This window comes from Argiope bruennichi, chromosome 6 (genome assembly GCF_947563725.1).
Source record: "Argiope bruennichi chromosome 6, qqArgBrue1.1, whole genome shotgun sequence".
Lineage (NCBI taxonomy): Eukaryota > Metazoa > Arthropoda > Arachnida > Araneae > Araneidae > Argiope > Argiope bruennichi.
This window is the reverse complement of record NC_079156.1, coordinates 60,073,884-60,096,327: the sequence shown is the minus strand read 5'-3', so window position 1 is coordinate 60,096,327 and position 22,444 is coordinate 60,073,884. Positions and strand designations below refer to the sequence as shown.

The following is a 22,444-nucleotide window of genomic DNA, read 5'->3' as shown; positions in this document are numbered from 1 at the left end:
AGATTAGAGATTTCCACTAAGCTGAAGGGAGGGGGGGGTGATTGACAGCAAAACACGTCAGTTAAATATGCTATCATCTTAATTAATTATTAAATAACATTGTCAAAAATACAAATCCATGAATTACGAAACTTTAGAATTTCATAGTTTTATAAAAATTTATAAAACTATGTTAACTTCCATTAAAACTATAATGGAAGGTTCCAATCTATTTCATTTTGTTCCCTTTTTTACTTACTCGTACTTATTTATATAGAGAAAGTATAACAATCGTCGAAAAAATCGAACTCAAGATTTCGTCGAATCTCCACGTTTTACACGTCCCTAAGTTCGGAAAACACATTTTTTTTTTTTTTTAGAAAATATCCTTTTTGTCAGTCTTTCTGTGACAAGGATATTTCAAAAACGTTTTTAGCTAAACGGTTGAAATTCGGTATACGGTCTTTACACCAAATTTGCAGGTTTCTATCAAATTTTGAGTAAAATGTGTTCAGAGAAAGTCCGTCTATCCAGTTGTTCGAATATAAGTTAAAACGATAATTCCAAAACGAAAAGAGCTAGATAGATAAAATTCTGCATACAGATTTAGCATCTATAGCGAATACACATGTCAATTTCTGAACCAAATTCAACTCCGGGCTGACTGCCTGTACTTTCAGAAACATGTAAAAACGAAAATTCAAAAACGTAATGCCTTGAATGTATCAAATTTGGTACGGCTTTTGAGACTATAAGTGAAGCGTTGTATCAAATTTTGTTACAATCGGTTGAGAAAAACGTATCTAAAACACAAATTCGATTTTTTGATACTATTAACGCATACCGGGGATTAATCGCCAAGTAACTCGCCAAAGATGACACAGTATTTTGAGTAAAACACGCCAACATTTAATGTTTCGGAACTATTGCGCGCCAGTGTCATGCAAGGCGTTCTCTGACATGATGAGTTAATTAAAGAGTGTACGAGAAAACTTTGGGCGACCACTCCCTCTGGTTATTATCATATTTATTTGGTTAGTACCATATTTATCTGGTTATTACCATATTTATTTGATTATTACCATATTTATTTGGTTATTACCATATTTATCTGGTTATTACCATATTTATTTGGTTATTACCATATTTATCTGGTTATTACCATATTTATCTGGTTATTTCCATATTTATCTGGTTATTACCATATTTATAAATAATATTGCGTATAAACGTGGCTGACTTTAGTCGTGAATCGTAATAAACAAATCATATATCTACAAATTTAATAAAATGAAAAATCTAAAATAAACTTTTAGTATTCTCATTTTTAAAAAGTATTAAAATTTTAAAATAAATTTTCTGGTTTATTAAATTTATTGAAGTTTCATAATGTGTATTATCTAAGACCAGAAAATATCTAAATCCAACAAATGGTAACTAAAACAAAAACAAAAAAATATGGAAACAACGACCAAGGACAAAGCCAGAAAAATAAACAAGCGAAATAGTTTGTTTAACTTCACAAATTTGCTACATGCCTACTTTCACATATGATGACTTTTTCGTGAGGCATACGATGACATCGGTGAAGCACGCATTGATGGATGGGCAACTGTAACCATTGGCGTGAAAGACACCATAAGATTTCAACAGATTCCTCTTGACATGGTGCTTGCGTGTGTTTACAGTTCTCCATCATTATTCAAAAATGAAGTTTCATCAATTGTAAAGATAAGCTTATGGAGATATAACGAAACTGATTCAAATGTTTTGTTTTTGTGACATTATTCGGTGCCTACCGCTTTCTTTCTGCATCTTAAGCCAATGTTTCAGTGGTATAGAATTTTTTCCAGCACTTATAATGCGTTTTTAATGTTCTCATCTGTCAGCAATAAAAATAGGTGTTGTCATTTTTCTTAAAAAATTGTGTCTCAGTAATTGTAATTGAATTTTTATTCGCGAATTTCATTCGATGATTATTGCGGCCATCAAGAGATAATGTATTAACAATTACTCTTTACAAACACTCTACAGATTTCCTTTTATGCACTCTGTAGTTGGATTCTGTATCAGTAGCCTGATACAATTTTCCAGATATTCGGACATTAGAATGTTTGGAATAGAGTATATTTTTGCTTACTTTTAACATTTTCACTATTGCCCCTACTTAAACGGGTATACAAATTATATCTTGAAAGGCTGGTTTATGCTTCAAACGAATTGCGTATGGTGTAAAACAAGTTATCACCGAGGATGCCATCGCTTTACATTCTGCGCACGTCGTTTGAAACAGAAATCGGCTCACTATTATAGACTTTGAAAGCCCGTTTGGCCAGGTCAGTAGTGCAAGGGTTAATACATATTAGTAAAAGAGCATTAAGTACTCAAGTTAATCTGAACGGCTGATTCATTTACTCAGAATATTGTTAGTTGGACTCTCTTATTCTTTGGTTATAGAGTAAGGGATTGCTTCGCTCAAAGCATCATCTGGAAGACGATTGAACCATTTAGTACCATTGTCACGAATATTTGTTTCTTCAAAAATACGTAGAAAGAAGAAAATAAGCAAAAAAGTAGCTTATAGTGAAAATTTGAAACATTCTGTAAGTATACCAGCATTGTTGTAGCATCCATTTTTTTAAGAAGTGATAGAGAATTTTGCAACTACGATCAATGGTTATAATATAAGCGCTTTATGGGTAGATCTTCTGCCGAAGGTTTTATTTTTCGATTAACCTATAGCGGACATTTAAGAAAATGATATAATAATAGTTAAGGAAGTTTCGAGATTGAAATCTGTTTATATAGAGATTTAGATCCATATATGTGGTGCATCATTTGTGGAATCCTGTCATCAAATTATACGAAATCCTGTTAAACTTATACGAAGCTACATCATTATGGATGAGTCGGCAAAAACGGATCAAAACGGGTCTATATTATACAGAAAGAAGAAATTATTTGGTCGCCAAAGAAATATTATAGAAATATCTTTCAGAAATGTTACTTAACCAATGTAAGGGCTCTTTCCTCCACTTTCGTATACTTCCATAAAGTTTTACGCTTAAGTTTGTAGTGTATTAAATTGAATCAAGTATGAAGTTTGAACACCACTGCTTTGATTGAAAACGTGTAAAATATAACGTAGATAAACAGTTTTGATGTAAAGATTACATATCAAATTTCAAAGATTGTACCGTTTTTCAATTATAGAATTTACTTGCATGACCAGATAAGCAACTCTCTAATCTGATAGACCAGGCCCGTATTTTGAAATTTGGCTTCAGATTTGCTGTAAAAATCTTATATTGAAATTTCTCAGACTAATCTGTAACATCTTAGATTGTAAGCGCAAATAGACTTGCAGGCAATACGTTCGATGACAAATTTATTTCAAAATATGACAGAAATCTATAATTTTTGTGTGAACTCATCTGTTTATCATCATGTCAGGTTATTCTGCCTTCGTATTATTGTATTTACAGATAAACAAATTCATATATATATAACATAATTTGAGTGGCCAAGAAGAAGATACTTTTGAAATTTAACTTCGATTTATTTCATTCCGGGAAGCATAATTTATACAAGAAACAAACGATCGTAAAAGATGCGTCAGTCTACATCGCTTCACAAGAGCAAAACAGACCAACATTTTTCCCTTCAGTGATTTTGCTATGAGATTTTGATAGGGATTTCTGTGACACGTGTCAATTGAAGAAAGGGGATTTTCGATATCTTTTAAAGAATGCTGTAAGCATTAAGGGTTTTTATCCCTTCACTCGGAGTATGATAAAATGTGAGGCCGTCAGTTTTCTAGTGCGAGTGTTAAAAATAATTTTTAAAAAAAGTGGTAATTAGATCAGGAAATAACAGGACATCTTAGAACGAAGTTTATATGGGCTAATTCAAAAAAAAATTGTATTAATTTATATAAATTTCATATTAAAAATTATGAAATTAATTAAGATTTAATTTAGAATAAACAATATCATTACATATAGACACATATAATTCCAGCGAGAGTTTCTTTTTCGTACTCAGAAAAGTTTCGGACGAAGATACAAATCTTCTCGTTTCAATATTTCGAGGTAAAATATTTTGCAAATTACAGTTTTTATATACTTCATATAAAGGGAAAAAAGTTTCATAACACACAAAGTAATTTCTTTGAAATGTCCCGAGAGAAACAGTGCAGCAGTTTCTATTTTATCCCTTTTCCTAACCAGAACAGCTTTCAAAAAATACTTTCCAGAGACAAATTATTTATGTGTTATGTGGACGAGGCGAAATTTCGGAAATACAAACTTACCAAAATATTGGACAACCCTTGCAAAATATTCTCAACATTCCAGCGCTTCGGTAATAAAACTCTCACCACTTCATCTCCAGAAACGCGTCCAGACTTTTTTAGTATCTTTCCTCGAACCAAACTGCTTCTCCATTCTGAAGAAGTAACAGAGAAGAGAGATAAAAGAATCGAAAACAGAGATTGCGCCAGTGATGGTGAAAACGTGTTCCACGACAGACACGTCGCTTATTCGAACAATATTTTTCTCTCTCCAATGCAGGAGTCTGCAGGTGGCTTCGGGATCGGGCTGCTTAAATTCTCCTGAGGGTTTTGAGCATCGAATTGTTTGGATAAGCCAAGCAGGCACGTTTCCGTTATATTTAAATAAAGATGAGCAACACGATTTGGAAGACTCCGACAGTTAATCCGAAGGACCGGGGCATTTGCATAGACGAGATTGGGAATTACTTTTCTTCTCGGCAAAGCGAAGATTATGGTTTCAGGTGCTTTCCATTTTGCAGCCTAAGTAAATACTCTATCGTCGTGCAAAACGTTTCTTTCTGGTTTATGAGTATACATGCTTCGAAAATTATTTGTATTATAAAACTAAAAGGAAATTGAAATTGAAAGTAATAATGTTAAATATTTATAATTTAACAATCATGGTTTGATTTTAAGGAGTGATCGTCTTCTAACTCTTTATAAATGCAGAATCTTAGTACGCTGGAAACAAAGCCATGCGATGCCAATGCATGTTGATCAACCCCAACCAATTCCAAGGTAACTACAATTTGGTACTACAATAATTGTCCAAGGTAACATGGCTACTACAATAATTTGTCCAATGTAACTTGGCTACTACAATAATTTGTCCAAGGTAACGTGGATACTACAATAATTTGTCCAGGGTAACATGGCTACTACAATAATTTGTCCAGGGTAACATGGCTACTACAATAATTTGTCCATGGTAACATGGCTACTACAATAATTTGTCCAAGGTACTACACTATCCCAAAAGTAATCAAAAGCAATATTAATGCATGTTACCGCGATCAATCCCATTCAATCTCAATGTCAATACAACTTGGTACTACAATAATTTGTCCAATGTAACTTGGGTACTACAATATCCCAAAAGTAATCAAAAAGATCAACCGGAGACCAGTAATCAACATTTTAAAGCGTTCCGAGTAATCAGACATTAAATGAATCTTTATAGGAAGATATATTTTGAACCATCCTTTCACCAACAGGTCGGTAGCTCCATTTATAATATATGAATAAAAAATTCACTGTGTAGGATAAATTATTAATCTTAAGTGAAAAATTACAAATGAAGTTCTCAAGTAGTAATTGCATAATATGTACAGAATGCAATATATCTCTTTATATACAAGGTGTTTAAAAATATTTATTGCAAATTTTATGACCATATATATGTAGTCAAGTAATTTTTACAATAGAAAAAAAAGGCCCCAGACATAAATGGTGACCTCAGCAGCAAACTATTTGCCGAAAAATAAGTCATAGAAATAAAAGTAAAAAATAAAATACGTCAGGTATCAATATACTGAGGGGGTTAAATATAAACTAAATTTTCATTAGTACCGTAATAATATATGAAGCCTTTATCTCTAAGTACGATAGGTCGTTGCAACATATTATTTTTTTTATTTTACATATTATTTAATATAATTTACTTCAATCAATGATTTGTTGTTGAATCTGTGTTTAACTTGTTATTGTATTTGCCTGCTGTATATAACTAGTAATGTTGATTTGTAGACCAGACCGGCATTTAAAGTTTGCGTGACATTTAGGAATACCTTATATGTTTTTTCTTTACATATCCCTGTTTGATTTTGTAAAAAATTCCTAAAACTTTTGACATATTTTTGCTTTGACGCAAAAATTACGGGTATAATTTTTTTTTTACTACTGAAAAATTTTCTCTACTACTTCTTTTCACGGAAATATAAATTATATGTTTCTTTGCTTTGCTTTGCTTACAGTTATAATATAATGGCTAAATTTCTGTAAAATGCTGAAAATAAGTTTTTTAACAATTTTGTTAGCATGAAATATTAATCTAATTGTATATAATAAAGCTAATATAAATTATTTTTCATTTTTTTATATACCAGATTATTTAAAGTAATACATTATTGTTCATTTCAGATATACAATTGGAATTTGTTTAAAAGACAAAATAAATCTTAGAATTGCATTTTTATCAAACTTTACATTTCTTAAACAAAATTAAACATCTGCAAAAAAAAAAAAAGGAAAAGATAAATTTGTTACGATACTATGGAGGGATAGTGAAACTTGTATTTAAAACAAAAGTATTGCTGTTGCTATTTATGGCACTTTACAAGCCCGCTGATAGATCTGTCAGCGATTTAAACTGAGGGAGCGTCTCTTGTTTTTTTAATAGTGCCAACTAGGGTCAAGAGTACGACTTATCTACTTCATGCTTCACATTCGCTTGCAAACCCCTTTTTACAGGGGGGCACATTTTCACACCTCACAAATAGAACACAGAAAAAGAACAACCTTGCCCGAGCCGGGACTCGAATCCGGGGCACCTAGATCACGGGGAAGATATGCTACCACTATCCCAGGACGCCGGCTCAATTAGGGTAGCAAACTTTAATGAAAAGTTAGAAATTTCTGATGAAGAGTCATACGACGAAGTACGTACGTTTGAATTAGAGCCTTATATATTTTTGACGAAGAGTCATATCACCTTATAATGAGTTTGTCAGCACACGCACACACATACATATACATCTACGCACGTATGCGCACCCAACGTACGCACATACATATGCTCACGCTCACGTACACACACAAACGGTTAAGCCAAGGATTTTGAGATTATGCAATTATCTCTTTCAAATACGGGCCATAATTTCATAGCGATTTTTTCACGTCAGCCTGCATATTATTTTAAAACTTTCTGTACCATATCGAGTACTGGATGCTCGATTCAGTTCTTGACCATCTGTACCATCATTGGATGCTTGGATCCAGCTTTTAAAATTTATCATATGAGCATATTCGTAAGAATTTCGATACTAAATTTCAAAGAGAAGCTAACCTTCTTTTGAAACCTGCATGGTCACCCGGAATATTGATTTTCTTGAAGTTTAACCAAATAAAATGGAACATATATATATTTTTTAATTTTTACCACTTTATTTAATAAAACTGAAGGAAGTGAAGTTGATGAAATTAGTCCACTATAAATGACGGCCTCTGCAAGTTGAAAAATATATATATATATACTATGTAATAAAATATATATACTATGAAATAAAAACAAAAGCGAAATAACCTAATTAATTTCAAATTTTAAAATAAAGCAATTTATCTTAATTAAAACTAGTGTTAAAACACTAGTAGAAAAAGTAATTCGGCCATTTGATGGAACGAAGTTAATTTGACTTTCATCATAACAATAAAAACGTTGTTATAGATTGGGTTTCAAATTAGATAGCAAAAATTTATTAAAATTAGAGCAAAATTGTCAGAAATAAAATTGTATCATTAAACAGCTAATACTTTGACATTTAGAATAGTATAAAAATAATTTTAATGAGATAATATCTTCGAAAGACATAACTGAAAAAATTGTTTAACCTTCTGACTGCGTAATTTTTTTAAAATCGCTATTTAGATGCGATGTTTAAAAATAAGTTCAAATATTTTTCAGACGAAGTGAGCTGATACTATATGTCACACGATAAAAATAGGATATAATAATAATCGTAATCGAAAATTAATATATTCTACTTGAAATTGAACAAAAACAAGTATTCCAAGATTAATTATTTGGAAAAATAAGATAACCAAGCTAAATTTCTGTTGTAAAACAAAGAATTTTATCACATTTTTTCTGCCTTCTTTCAAAAACTTTCATTTAACTTAATTTGTTTACATGTTTAAGAGAAGATTAAATTTTGTAATCGATCTTTCTCTTATTTCCTCAAGCGCAAGAGTTCTGAAATTATGTTCACTTATATATTATCGATCACAAGATATTAATTTAATATTTTAAGAACTTAATTACAAATTATTTATTATTTAAAATAAATTTTGATTTCGCCCTATTAGCACCAATTATTCAAAAGAAATCAATCCTAAGATTATAAAATGGAAAATAGATCTAAGAAATTAAACTTTTAGAACATTTATAAAAGTTTGTATTTTTAAATTATTTTAATAAAATGTGTTACCTTTAACAACTTTTAGAAGGTACACCATTGAAAAGTTTAAATTCTTTGCAAACATGCATGTCATTCTTTCGAAATATCTAACATCACCGAAAATAACAAACAGACCAAACAAAGAATTTTTATTCTATTTTTTTTTCCTCATAAAAGGTTTAAAATTTTGCCTCTGAAAACTTGCTCCGATTTTTTTCCATGATATCTCTTTTCGTGTCAAACTCTTTCCATACTTGGTAACAATCGAAGGAGATAAAGAAATAGAAAACAGAGATTGTTGGGTGATGGCGAAAACGTGTTCCACGACACACACGTCGCTTATTCGAACAATATTTTTATCTGGCTTGGAGCAGATTGCAGGTGGTTGCGGAGCCTCGCTGGTTAAATCCCCTTGAGGTTTTGTACATCCGGATGGTTGAATAAACCAAACAGGCACGTCAATGCCGTATTTAAATGAAGATGAGTAAACCGATTTGGAACACCCCAGCACTTAATATAAACATCCAAGGCATTTGCATAGACGGGAAAAGTGAGGAATACTTTATTCTCGGCGCAGATGAAGTTATCGTTTGGTTACTTTTCATTTTTCGTGTTCAGGAAGTTTTGGTACCTGTATAGGTGAAAGAGATTTTCATTTTCGGATTATATGTGACCGTGTATATTTTGTGTGGATAAAGATGTATAATTTTTTTTTGCTATAAATTTAGCAATCTTAAAGTGGCAGTGATTAAAGCGTAGTCAATTCATTTGCAAATAGCATAATGTGATGTCAGATGATTCGACATAAGAATTACCGAATTTTGCACATAGTTACTTCAAGGAAAATAGTCCCTCTCAAAGAAAGGAATTTAAAATTTTTATTAGATTAGAGAAAGTTAATTTACATTTTAATATTTTCACCAATCACGCAAAATCATTTCACTGAGCAAAATCCACTTTTACGCCACTTGAAAATCAAAACAATGAGCTTTTTTAATAATGTGAATATTATTTCCGTTCTATTAATTTTTTTCTATTAAGCAATTTTTAAAATATTTTTAAATAAATTGTACTGTATAATATATTTCACAACTTAATTTGCTTGCCTTGCAATAATATTATATACTGTGAAATACCCCGACCAAGCCAGAGATCACGCGGGAAACTTGATGGGGTCATCGAAAATCATCCTCACCTAACACAAAGGAACAATGAGACTTGATGACATTGGACTCTTGCAAACAATAAAGAACCCTCAAGAGAAAACGCATAATGGTACAGAAAAAGAATAGAAAAAAAGCAACATTACATTTTACACTACATTTTAAGTTATAAAATATTAAAAATGCATATAAAAACATTAAATAAGAGTTAACTTTTTACATTAGGAGAGAGCTAAATACAAAACATTTGACAAAATGTCCCTAATAGAAGATCTAATGACTGGAATTTTTATGAGTTCTTTGACTTCAAGAGACATCCAATTTCTAGGTCATCTGAATTTATGTTCTCGCTATAATGCACAGGCTTTGATCACGTGATTTATAGAACATTCTGCGGTGCCACACTGACAAGTCAAACTTTGATGAAAGAAAATACTTTGATGCACAGAAAATACCCCATCGTCAATTCAGTAACAATGGTATTCGATTACAATCACAAAAATCACCATCGGTTCGGTTGCAAAGGTATTATATATATATATATTTTTGTGTGTGTGTGTTTATTCTTTACAGCTGCTATTATTGTTTTGAGAGTTTATTTGTCAAAATGAATCATTGAAAAAGTACAAAAACAGACGAATTCAGTTCTAAACCATTTTCATGGAATGCTACTCAGACTAGAGTTTCATATCTGTTTTAGTCTCCTTTTTTCAGATTTTTACATCCACATTGGCCATATTTAGGAAAACTTTCGATGCATATTGAATTCAAGAACATAACTCTTCAGAAACTAAAATTTTTAAAGATTTCATATAATTAATATTTCTTTTTACTAAATCAGGATAATTTAATTCATATTTGGTTCATTTTAACCCTCTGATTTCTATGAGCCTCAAAGCCCTACATTTGACTGATTATCTAGTTTATTTTTAAAAGAAAAGAGAAACTCCTCTTTCATCTCCTAAAAATGAGAATGACAGTTCGTAATCTTAAAGGATTTAAAAACAAAAGAGAGCTCTGTTTAACTAATGGGTATTGGGAGAATTTGTGCAAGAAAATAGGTTCAGCTCTTCCTTCCCTAATGGTCATTCCCTTTAACGAACAAAGCACATCCTAAGTTATTCAATTAATCATAACTATGTAGAGTTGGAAATTCCGGTGGGATATTCATTCATACCGGGTAATTGTTATACGTAGCTTGAATGGGTGTATTATAAGAGTTAAGATTGAATGGAAATTAAGGTAGGTGTCTATGTTGAAAAGTCGATGCTTTGAGAAATTATGATTTTTTTATTTAATATTCTTAATGTACAAATAGGTTCTTTATAAAACCTATTATAGAGTTTTGTTTCTAAATCTATTTTTTGAAAAGTTACACAGATTTTTATATTTGAAATACATAGTTTTAAAGTTATTTTACATCTTTAGAGGCTATTTTTTCAAATTCTAATGTTTGATAGAATTTTTTTTATGGAAAATCTTATAAATTAAAAACTCGATGCATATATTTTGCTCAACTTTGGTTATAATAATTTTTTAATACATTCTACTGTTCCGGAACTACAAAATAAGTAATCTATTCATTTGGAAATATTTCATAGTTGTTTTAGGGCGTTACAACATGAAAAAAATTGAAAATTTCATGTTACTTATTAATCGAACCCCCTTTTATTTAAAGAATGGATAGAAATACAAACTATTCTTTTAGTTCAGGATCTAGGTATTGTATTTCATTTATTTCAAGTTATTTGCAAAATTTTAAACAAATCATTTAATAAATCTCTAAACTAGGCTTCATGTCTATTTTTAGCCCAAAAGGCCCTTTTTTCCAATTTAAAAAAATTGCCAAACTGGATATTTGGTTTTATAGATGTTTTTGCAATCTTTTTAATGCACATATTCAAAAATATAAGTATTTTCGAACGTTTTTCCAAAAGTTCTTCCCGAACGTAGTCACGTCACTTAAAGAGTTTATCGAATGTATGTATTTTCTTTAACCGTGTAGAAAAAGTATTTAGTAGAAAAAAACATTTAGATTTCACTTATATTCAAAATAGGCACATTTGTCGGGCAGCTGGATCGCTGTGATTAATGTCTTGCTAAAAAAGTTGATTGAACGTCCGTGTAAATTGGTTTTAATAGCTTCACTAGCAAAGTATTTTTGGACTTTGATAAATTTAATCTATTTTAGAAATCTTACGCCATTATGTTCATTGTGCAATGCATTTTCCTAATTTTATTTTTTATATCTTTCTTTATTTCACAAGTAAGAACAACAGCGTTAAGAAACGAGTGCACTTTAAACAATTTTTCACCATCGCTCGGTTCTAAAGTTAAACCTTAATTTAATTACAACAAAATTACAAAAAAATATTTATAAAAAATTCCTTATATTGGAATTTACTCAAAAGGAAAATAAGCCAAATCTTCAATTCTGAAACACAACAATCAATATAAAATATTAGTAATAACAATGAAAACAATTTGTGTTTCACTTCAACATTAAAATAAACTTTTGCGAATATATATGAATTGTTTTTAAGAATGAATTAAAAAATATGCAAATAATTCGATATCATTGAAAATATAACTTTTTGAATTTTAAGATAATGCAAAGTCAATTTTCTACTGAAATATTTTAGGAAATTACGGTTAAAAAAAACTTCAAAATTTGGCTAATTTATAACTAATTAAAAAAATTTAAATTCTTCCCTAAATGCACTTTATCCTTTAATTATATATATATATATAAACCAAGTTATGTATGTCAAGACAAATAGCCTAGTCTATTTATATTTTATATACAAAATTCGAGATAAACCATGACATTTTATTCAGTTTCGGAAAAAAATTTAAACACTTTTCTAATTCCATTCAAATAATCGCAGTTTGAGATATCTCGTTAATTCAGAGATGTGTGATTGCTTTAAAAGAATTTAATAATAAACCCCGTTTAACCGTGAAAACTAACAAGAAACTAACATATGGATGTTCAGTACAACAACAGGGAGAAAAGGTTTCTTCATATTTCATTTTGAGCTTTCTGGCTAATATATAAAACGTTTGTAACATGTTTATCTGTATGTAAGTTTAAAGCACAACTGAGAAAAATTTTTGTTCTGAAATTTAAAAAAAAAATATATATTTTTGTTCGGGATTCTAAGTTTAAACTAATGTTATTTCATGCTTCAAAATATCTACTGTACGTAGCATTACCCAATCCTAGATAATGATATATTATTACTTAACATTTAGTTCTGAATGGTAGAAACCACAATTTTCTTAATGATCTATTGCTCAAAGAGGAGCATTGATTCTGGACATTTCACAAAATAGGGCTATTTCTGTAACCCTAATTACATGAATACTTAATCACATCGTTGCATTTACAAGCAAGGAAGTATTCTAAACCAAATACTAATAATTACTACTTAATTGATCAGTTAATGCTGCTTATTCATTTAGAAAGAGGCAATTAATTGATAAAGTATCGGAAAATGTGGAGAACCACGCTAATTTAGCGGCATTAGTTTTCAATATAATAACAAGAGTCTTGTCTGTGCGAAGTTCGAAATTGATTCTGGAAGTGACAAATGTAGTTCCAGAAATGGTAACAATTAATTTCCAGTGCAGGTCCCACCTCATCATATGATCATTTGATCCCAGCAGTTTATCTTGTCTCCACGCATTTGCTGGTCGATCTCATTAGAATTCGACAAGAGGATTAAATTCTACGAGTGATATCAACTATGTAGCTTAAAGCAGCTCGTTTAAAAACAGCAGATCAAAGAAATGGACGGGATGATCCTCTGTTAAAGATGATGCGAGTTAGTGCTGTATAATATTACCAGATATCTTGAGTTTAATCCTGTAGTATTCATTTAAAAGTCGATTTTATCTGATATAAGAAACAGATTACACGTTTTCTTCTTGATACACTTTTTGAAATCTTGGCGTGAGCTATGGCAGATGGTTTTGGCGTCGTTAAACCGTAGTAAGCATCAACATAAAATAAAATTAAAAAAATGCATTGATTTATCACGCCATGTAAGAGATTAGTAATAAGTCAATACAAGTAAACATCATTTCCATCAAACATAGCTTTTGAAAACTGATACTCAGCGACATTCACAATAAGGCAACGTCGTTGCTCAAATAAGCCAAGAGTTTAAACAATATTTATGTCAAGTTCATAAACAATATTTTAGACTAACAAACATTACACTGTTCTTTCATCAAGAAGTTATTAAGAAAATTGTGGTTGCAACAATTCGATACCAAATTTTAAGTAATTATCTATTATTACCTAAGTCGTTTTGCGCTGCCAATATTGCACGTTCACATAGTTAACATGAGTCAATTTTATATTATAAATGGCTCAACAATTAGTTTAGAACAACTCTTTTATCCGCCATTTTATAAAATAAAGACATAATTTTCAAAATGCGTGTAACACCAAAAGGGTATAAACTGTTTGGCATTATTTTTATAATTAAAGTAGATATCATGGCAAGAATCTATAACAATAACTGATGCGTATATTTAACATGAAAAGCGTTTTATAAATGGGTAAAATGGTTAATAAATTACAAAACATTTTGAGAGGCGTTATCGTATCATGATTTTAGATAATTTGATCTTATCATCATCGATTGAATAATAACCGATTATCAAATTCCTTAAGCATAGTTTATATTTTTCTCGTTTATACATTTTTTCATCACAATTTTGATTCATTATATTTATAGAAAGCATTTCGTTTATGCAACACAAAGGACATAAAATGCAGAGGACCCAACATTCCAAATGCAAGCAAATGTATTAAGACATTTTGACGACAGAAATAAATCAGAATACTATATACATTGACTTTTCTATTCTATGATGCGCTTTCATTTCTCTTTCATATTGCCTAAATATTGCTTTTAGACATGAATTTAGGATCTGCTGACCTTAGTGTTGCTAAATTCAGATTTGATCATGCTGGGAAACACAAATGATTTTTCAGATACATAAATTAAAATATCAGTCGTCAATTTAGTTTTATTATTCTTTAAAAGTTAATAATTCTCAAAAGTGAATCGATACTTTTGACAACAGATAAAAAGATTAATATTTGCGTTTCATTTTCAATAATATAATGCACATTCATTGGTAATGTCCACTTTATGTGAATATAGCTTAGCTTTTAGATTAATACGTTCAGGATTTATTGAATTTAGTGGCGATTTATTCACATTTTGCTATGCTGGGCTAAAGGAAAATTCATCATAAACTTACTAGAATGTATAATAAATATTAGGCTAAATCAAAATATTTGGGTCATAATCAAATTAGCCTTATAAATCAAAATAGTATGCCTAATATTAAATTAGTCTTATAAATCAAAATAGTATGCTTAATATTAAATTAGTCTTATAAATCAAAATACTAGGCTTATAATCAAATTACTCTTTATAATTTAAAATACTAGGCTTTAATCAAATTACTCTTATAAATCAAAATACTAGGCTTATAATCAAATTGCTCTTATAAATCAAAATACTAGGCTTATAATCAAATTGCTCTTATAAAATCAAAATATTACACTTAAACAACTATTAATAATTTTCATTATCTCTTATAAATCTACAGTTTCAAATATAAGGCACTAAATCAACAGGTCTTCATAAAATAATTGATAATCATAACTGCAATCACATGCTAATCGATTCTAATAGCTTATTGATTCTAAGTTATTGAATTATCTTTAATAACTTATACATGCTTATCGATTCCAATAATAATAAAATTAACATTACAGAAAGTATCTAAAAAGGAAATACTTATTACAAATACTTAGCTGATTATGCATACATATTATTTTCTAATATTGACATTAATTAATTTTTCGTCAGCAAATTTAGAGCACCATACTAATTTAGCGACATTAGTGATCATCTTAATAATAAGGGACTTGTCGGATCGGAATTCGAAATTGATTCCGGAATTGATAAATGGCGCTCCAGAAATTGTGGCAATTAATTTCCCGTGCAAATTCCAACTCCACTTATGATCATTTGATCCCAGCAGTTTATCTTGTCTCTACGCCTTTGCCAATAGCTCTCCTCGTAAAAATGAGGATGTTTTAAATTCTGCTGGCTTAAATAAATGAGCCGCAATCTTTAAAGCAATCTACTTTTTAGACAGCAGATAGATGGTGTAGATTGGATGATTGTCTATTGAAATAGATCCTTTTCAATAGACAATTATTGTGATGAAGAACTCTCGTTAGTTTCAGAATTCAAAGCAAGAAATTTTATTTGAAGAATATATTTTGTAAATTAGTCTCTTTAAAATGTATCCTCTTCAGCCATTTTCGTCCAAGAAGTCTTGCAACTGACTGTCTTCGAATTTTTTTAGTCCTGTAGGCCTTCTTTGTCATTGACATCGAATTCTTAAATCGTTGAAACCAAACCCAACCTGGAAGAGGATACCAGTTTGGTGAATTGGCCAGTGTGATTTGGTTTGGTAAATGGTTGGATTACGTTAAAGACAGCAGTCGGCCACAAACAAATCCTATCGATACTGCTTCGTTCTTTGCTGGAGGGATGATCCAACACAACAACAAGTACTATAACTAAGAATTTGAGTATCTTTAATCCAAAGAAAATATCCAACTAATATCTACCTAAGCAAGTGTAGAGAAAAATGACGCATGTTCTCTGGTTGAACTTTTATAATTTAACAAATCGAAAACTTTAGAAGCATAACAGGATTTTACAAGACAAGTTTTTTTCCCTCTCTGCGACCGTATACATGCGTAATTTGAAAGAGTACATCATAAAAATATATTTTACTAATTTATTCTACGTATTTATTAAATATAATTATAAATTTAATACTCAAATAAATATAATAATTGATAAAAGTTTTGAAATTTTTGAAATTATTTATTTAATTGATACATAAATACTCACTTTTTATTAATCTGATGTTATCTATGATATTAGCTTCTATCAATTTAATCATTGATAATGAATATATAGTCCATTATGCGTGTAGTTTTTTATCACTGAATTGATATTCAAGGTTATGTAACAATATTGGTTTTCAGCAATTATTTGGTTTGTCGAAATTAATGGTTGTATTTAATTTTTATTAAATCTCTTAAAATACTGGCAAATTGACTAAAATTTCAAAGAATTTTTCGAGAGTTACGATGTTTTTTCTTTGTATAATAGAAAATGAAAAGACACAGTATTTCTAGGTTATATTTTTTGTTTTTAAATCCTCCTTAGCTTTTCATATTACAATCTATACTAAAAACTGTAACATTCCCCATTTCCCAGTACTGATGGCATTTACAGCCAGCTCTGTCGTCGCGGTTACTTACTAAACTCCTCGAGATAGCCAGATGGTGGATCTTTTCACCTGGGTGGTCTCACATGTGTTCATTAGCGACTACAGTGAAAGACCACACGGGAGAATTCCTCGTCCAAGAGATATTGAGAGTGCCTTCAAAAAGAAAGGGGTGTCCAAACATTTGGATGCTAAAGGTTTCTCATTGTGAAAGGACTATGATAACTCCGTATTCCAGAATAGTCAGTTATGAAAGGTGCATCACACAAAGGACCTTCCCACGACCGACTGGCGCCGCTGAGAGAGCATATTGCTGAACCCCGATTGGCCGAAAGAGAGCTCAAATGACTAATGTAAATTCAGAGGCGGAGATTGTCGCCGAAATAAAGTTCGGAGATTTTTTTTAGGAAAAGGGAAGAAACAAATTGCAGGCAGACTGTTGGACTACGCCCAAGAGTTCGGAGTCAGAGAACTGCCCCTGGAGTGGTCGTGTTGACTAACACCCTGTTAGTTCCCTGTGGTGTTGTTTCTCCGTATTGATGGAGAACTGAGTTTCAAGATGAACCTTCGACTTCGACTGCTGTATCTCCTACTAAAGGTGTAAATAACTATTTATTTAACCAAGATTAGAACAAGTTGTTCTTTGTATATATAGGGCTGTAAAATAAAGAATTGTCTGGAAATTCTGCTTCGTTATTTGATCAGTCTAGATCAAGACATTACAAAACCCAACAAAATTAAAGTTATGTCCGTAATGAATTTTCACACAATTAATTACATTTAATGATTAAATTTAATGAATAATACGATTTCTTCCATCAAAATATAAATTCTGAACGATATTAAGATAATTTCTAGTAATCTAGATTTTGCAATAGTCAGTTAAAGAACTTAACATGTTTCATAACATTTAGCAAATAACCATTTCAAATCTACATATGCCGAGTATAATTATCCCTCAAGTTAAATTTGCAGAAAGTTTTCTCTAAAGCAAATACTAATTACAATTATTTAATGGATTAGTTAATGCAGCGTATTCATTTATAATGGCACAATTAATTAATCTCTTCCGGAAAATTCAGAGCATCGGCACTAATTTAGCGACATTAGAATTCATCTTAATAATAAGGAACTTGTCGGACCGGAATCGAAATTGATTCTGGAAGTGACAAATGACGTTCCAGAAATGGTGGCAATTTATTTTCCGAGCAGACTCCAACTCGTCTTATGATCACATGATCCCAGAAGTTTATCTAGTCTTAGGGCTTTGCAGTAGATCTCATTAATATTTGAGTGCGGATTAAATTCTGCGGGTGTTATGGACTGTAATCTATCTACAAAGCGTTCGGTTTAAAGGCACCAGGTGAATGACACTGGAATGGATGATTTTCTGAATACACATGAGTTTGATTGATCGATTTTTGTCATTCTTAAGTCATTTGATTTTTGCTGTTTTCAGCTTGTTTTGGTTGTTTGCTGTTTTCATTAGCAAGCAACCAAAACGGTCATTAATTTTTTATTTTGTTTTCTTATCAGCAAACAACCTAAACAGTCTAAAAGTTTTGTTTTTGTCCTTTTCTTTCTTTATAAGTAATTAATCAAAATGAGTTCATATATTTTTTGTTTTGTTTCATGCCTACAACAAAAACAGTCAACAGTCACCAATCTCCCCATTTGTATTCTTTTCTTTAATCTATTTTTTTATCAGCAATCAACAAAAAAAGTTTCGAATCATTTAAAAAAATTGTTAACAACATACAACCAAAGCAATTTCAAAACATCTCCTTTTTATTCTTTTCTTTTAACATTCTTTACTTTTTCCAGGTATTTTTTTTTATCACCAAGCAATCAATTAAATCAGTCATTCCCGGTAATTTAAATTAGTAAATCCTGAAGTTTCACAGATGGTTTGATGGCAAGGATTTGGTTTTAAGATTAGAATGTTGGTTCAACTTCAATGTAACATTGTTTATCATAATCCATTTAAATTGATTAATAGATACATATCAAATATTTTTCTTGAAAAGGCATGAAACGTCTTGAAATAAGAAACTAAACAAATGCTTAATTGTGTTTCACATATAACTATAATGCCCAAGGAATTAATTCCATTGATTGCTCTATAGTTATTCCAGTAATACATATTTGCTGATTATAAAATTAGAAAAGAACACGAAGGAATTATGACAAATAATAGAAAAAAAAACATAAAAAATATTGTTAAATACAAAAATCTAAAAAAAAAAAAGAATTTTGCCCTGGGTATTTCTATTATTTTTACAAATAGCATTGATGAAATCAATTCAGAAAGATCAATGTCAATATCCAGAAATATATACTGAATAGATGATAGATATCATTACAGATCCGTTTACAACACTCATGAAAAATTAACAAACTCATAATATCATGAATTGGATCCCTGCAAGGGAATCAGGAAAGATATAATTAGAAAGTGAATAGTACTAAGTCACATGTTTATTATTTGAAATAAATTGCATTTCTGGAATATAATCTCATTGATGTCTTTGGAATACCTTGCTACGAAAAAAGATTCAAGGAAGTTAATATTTTTGTAGAATATCTTTGCCCATCTGAAAAGCCGTGATAAAAAAAAAATCGTAATCACTCTTTCTTTCGTTTCCTCAGAACAAGTGTTAAGGTCCATAGAAAAGCAATCTTCTCACATTGTTCTCGGTTTGTTTATTCACCAAAGTATCGATAAGAACAGGATGGAATCGGGTTTCGTCCATCTTTTCAGTTTCTTATTCCTCTCAAATAACAGTTTCTGATTGGATGGAAGATCTAGGAGATAACTGTCAGAAAAGATTTTTCGCTTCTCCTCTCGGTGAATTGCTTTGATGCTCTTATTTCAGGAATCTATCATTGAAGTAGTTATCATCAATAGGTGGGTCCATTTTCAACAAGTGGAGACAAGGGATCTGGAGTTATCCATTACTTAATTAAAAAAATGCCTTTATCTCTAGAACTACAAACATATTTGACTGTCACATTTTTTTATTTAAGCACTTTAGGACATCATGGCAACACCTGAGCAATATGATTCATTTTTTTTCTGAACTCTATCAAAAACATTGTTTGAAGTTTCCGTGAGTGCTTCAGGTAGATAGATCAGGTTAAGTAAGCAACAAATAAAGTCATTATTTTAATTGAGTTATGTTAACTATTACTTTTTTATTGTAGCACTTTCTTTAAGACTGCATAACAATACCAGAAAGGCATTAATCGAGGGATATATAAATGATACTCATTAATCTATTTGATCCACCGAATGAATTTTCAGTGATTGATTCAGGTAGATCAGTCAGGTTAAGTAAGTAACAAATGAAATCAGTATTATAATTGAGCTATGTTAAACATTACTTTTTGTTTTAGCACTTCTTTTTTCTTTGAGATTGCATAACAATACCAGAAAGGCATTAATCGAGGAATATATAAATGATGCTCTTTAATCTATCTGAAGCACTGATTATAGTTTCAGTTAGTGCTTCATTCAGGTTAAAATTCAGTGAATCATTCAGGTTAAGTAAATAACAAATGGAATCAGTATTTTACTTCTGTTTGTTAACTTTACTTTTTATTTTAGTATTCTTTTTTTTCTTCCATAACCATACCAAAATGGCATTAATCGAGGGATATATAAAAGATACTATTTCCTCCAATCTATCTGAAACAGCGATTGAAGTTTCAATCAATGTTTGAACTAGATCAGTCAGGTAAAATACTAATTCAATTCAGTCAGTGTTTAAGGCCAATTTTTTTAATTAAATGAAGAAATTCACCATTGATTTTTATTTTAGTACTTTAAGACTTCATAGTTATTCCAAAAAAGCATCGCTTGGGGGATACATAAATGATAATATTTTCATTAATCTATTTTATTGAAGTTCCAGTCAGTGCTTCAGGTTGATTAGTCAGATGAAACACTGAAGGAAGTCAGTCAGTGTTTCAGATCATTTTTGTAATTATGTGATGAGGTCAATCATTACTTATTATTTTTAGCATCAACAGAAAGCCATTGCTGTAGAAATATATATAAGGACACTTTTTTCTTCGAGTTTATCTGAAGCATTGATTGAAACTAATTGCACCACCATTTACACAGATTTGTTCATCAAAATGTATGTCCAACGAACCACCACAAGCATCACTTTTGCAGTAGATCTTACGCACCAATAAAGTTGCAAAAAAATTCATGAATATTGACTTAATTTACATAGATTACTTGGAAGCAAACGAAGACCAGAACATGTGGAAAACTTTTGAGCGAGTTGAAAATACTAGGCTACAAGATGGAGAATTTTTATTTTCGTCTTACGAACAAAAGAATGAATCTAACTGGTATACTTTCTAATATTGATGATTCCAGGAATCCATCAATGCAAGAAACTTAATTAGGATGAATGTCTAAAGAATATTTTAAAAATTTAGTTTAGAGAATTTCTACTATGGCATGTTAGCATGTTTATCACTTTTAATCATCGTCAAAACTATCTTCAACAGTGGTATGAAAGAACTGGCAGGAGATCTTATGAGAATATAGTTACACGCTCAAGCTAGATGCACTTCTTTTTCTCTATTTATGCTAACTATCCAAACTGCTACTCAGGCACAAATAAATTGAAGAACGAATTTTCAAGGTATATAAATTAAAAATGAAAAAAAAAGCAATTGATTGATGATCAAAACAAAGCAATCCGAATTCAGCCATTATGGTCTGGACATTGGCTTTCATATCACAGTAGTTTCTCCTTGTCATAACCATGACAACACTAAATGCAGAATGCATATATGAAAATTCTGATTCGGTATATTATGATACTGCTCACACACGGAATTTTTTGAGGTAGGATAATATTATGCCGAATACTATATCAAAACATCATATCATTTGAAAGTGCGTACATTAACGGTATATACGTCGTATGCTTTGTGAATTTTCTCTGCATTCTTCCTTGCATAAATGCATCAATTTGCGGGGGAAGGGTTGCAACTGGTCAATATATATATATATATATATATATATATATATATATATATATATATATATATATATATATATATATATAAACGATGACAATTTACTACTACAATTACCAAAACTGTCACCATTTAAAATATCTTAAGGGTTAATGGTAAATAAATCTGCATTCAATCCTATCCCATGAGAATTATTGCTGATTTTATTTTTATCTTATGAGGGTTATTGCTGCTGATCGTGGGTTAACCTCCTTTTTAATAATTACCAATACTTTCATTGTTGAATGCATGAATATGTCCATAATTGTTTTTTACATGAAAATTGTGGTCCATAACAACTTAAATAAGTTATATTTTCACTGTTGTTATTTATGCATCATTTCAAGTGTTCGCCTGAAATTGTAAATGTTTAAATTCTTCTATACAATGATTTTTTAAATTTTTAAACCTGATCG

The 22,444-nt window shown here is 30.4% G+C and overlaps 1 protein-coding gene across 3 annotated transcripts in view; it reads right to left on the bottom strand.

The window, feature by feature from the left end:
• The window catches only part of LOC129972751 (inactive dipeptidyl peptidase 10-like), a 471,231-nt gene that overhangs the window by 267,746 nt on the left and 181,041 nt on the right, over positions 1-22,444 (bottom strand). The window contains exon 1 of one of the 3 annotated variants that reach the window (XM_056087001.1): positions 4,292-4,419. The exons of the other annotated variants lie outside the window; for them this stretch is intronic. The gene's annotated coding sequence lies outside the window, so the exon portion shown is untranslated. Of the gene's footprint in view, positions 1-4,291; positions 4,420-22,444 lie in introns of those variants that run through there. 3 annotated transcript variants of the gene reach the window in all.